Source organism: Bubalus bubalis, chromosome X, assembly GCF_019923935.1.
Source record: "Bubalus bubalis isolate 160015118507 breed Murrah chromosome X, NDDB_SH_1, whole genome shotgun sequence".
NCBI classification, from domain to species: Eukaryota; Metazoa; Chordata; class Mammalia; order Artiodactyla; family Bovidae; genus Bubalus; species Bubalus bubalis.
The window spans coordinates 117,521,764-117,523,724 of record NC_059181.1 but is presented as its reverse complement, the minus strand read 5'-3'; the positions used below and the strand labels follow the sequence as shown (position 1 = coordinate 117,523,724).

The 1,961-nt window shown below is 42.4% G+C and overlaps 1 non-coding gene across 1 annotated transcript; it reads left to right on the top strand.

Moving 5' to 3' along the window:
* Positions 1 to 407: 407 nt before the first annotated feature.
* TRNAC-ACA lies at positions 408 to 481 on the top strand. The gene has a single exon. It is a non-coding gene; the product is annotated as a tRNA-Cys (tRNA).
* Positions 482 to 1,961: the final 1,480 nt, after the last annotated feature.

Here is a 1,961-nt window from a genome sequence, read left to right as displayed (position 1 = left end):
ACTAGGTGGCTTAAGCCTGTTATTTCTCAGAGCCCTTGAGGCTGGGAAGTCTGAGATCAGTGTCCTAAGACAGTTAGGTTCTGACGAGAGCCCTCTTCCTGGCTTCCAGATGACTGCCTTCTTGCTATATCCTCACAAGCCAGAGAAAGAGAGAACTAGCTCTCTTCTCTTCTTATGCTAATCCCATCATGAGGATCCTACCTACCCTCTTGAATTCATCTAAACCTAATTACTTCTAAAAGTTCCACCTCCAAATATAAACACCAGCAAATTGGAAGTTAAAACTTCAACGTATGCATGTGTGTTGTGGGGAGGAGTCACATTCAGTCCATAACAGATGCTTTTCAAACAACTCATATCAATATGTCTAAAATTAAATGCCAACTTTCCTTTACTTTCCTTCAACTTCCCTGGTGGCTCAGACGGTAAAAGCATCCCCCTACAATGGGGGAGGACCCAGGTTCGATCCCTGGGTCGGGAAGATCTCCTGGAGAAGGAAATGGCAACCCACTCCAGTACTCTTGCCTGGAAAATCCCATGGATGGAGAAGCCTGGTACGCTACAGTCCATGGGGTCACAAAGAGTTGGACACGACTGAGCAGCTTCCCTTTCGCTTTTCCTTTACCTGATGTTCTACTCTGTACTAACTAGTGCGTGCGACTAACATACTCACACACACACACTGTGCCTGCATGCTTGCTCAGCTACTCAGTAATGTCTGAATCTTTGAGACCCCGTGCACTGTATGCCACCAGGCTCCTCTGTCCGTGGGATTCTCCAGGCAAGAATACTAGAGTGGGTTGCCATTTTCTCCTCCAGGGGATCCTCCTGACCCAGGAATTGAGCCCGTATCTCCTGCAGTGGAAGGTAGATTCTTTACCATTATGCCACTTGGGAAGCCTGTACTAACTATTAGCTAACATTTATTGAGCCAGCCACTGTGCTAAGCACTTTATCATCATTATCTTATTCAATCTTCACCATAACCTTATTTATTGGATATAACTATTTCCACATCTTACAGATGAGGAAACTGACCCTATGAGATATATTTTTATGTGTTTGCTGCTGCTGCTGCTGCTAAGTTGCTTCAGTCGTGTCCGACTCTGTGCGACCCCATGGACAGCAGCCCCCGTCCCTGAGATTTTCCAGGCAAGAGTACTGGAGTGGGGTGCCGTTGTCTTCTCCAGTTTATGTGTATACAAAACTATGAAATGTCAAAACCATTATTCAAATCTAATTTAGTTTATCTCTAGGGCCATATTTCTTATGTACATAGAGCCTTATTAGGATATTGTATGGACTCTGGATTTTACTTATCATGAAATGTGTATTTTAAGCTATAGTAATATTTCAGCTGGGTTTCCCTGGTGGCTCAGACAGTAAAGAATCTTTCACTTTCTCAATATTTCAGATATTCAAGAAGCAATTCAAAAAGTCACTGTGGTAGGCAGAATTACAGCATATGCAGATGTCTATGTCTTAATCCCTATAATTCATCAATGTATTTCATTACATGGCAAAGAGAAATTAAAGGTACAGATAGAATTAAGATGGCTAATCAATGACCCAATAAAAAAATGGGCCAAAGAACTAAATAGACATTTCTCCAAAGAAGACATACAGATGGCTAACAAACACATGAAAAGATGCTCAACATCACTCATTATCAGAGAAATGCAAATCAAAACCACTATGAGGTACCATCTCATGCCAGTCAGAATGGCTGCGATCCAAAAGTCTACAAGTGATAAATGCTGGAGAGGATGTGGAGAAAAGGGAAGCCTCTTACACTGTTGGTGGGAATGCAAACTAATACAGCCACTATGGAGAACAGTGTGGAGATTCCTTAAAAAAACTGGAAGTAGAACTTCCTTATGATCCAGCAATCCCACTGCTGGGCATACATACTTAGTAAACCAGAATTGAAAGAGACACGTGTACCCCAATGTTCATCGCAG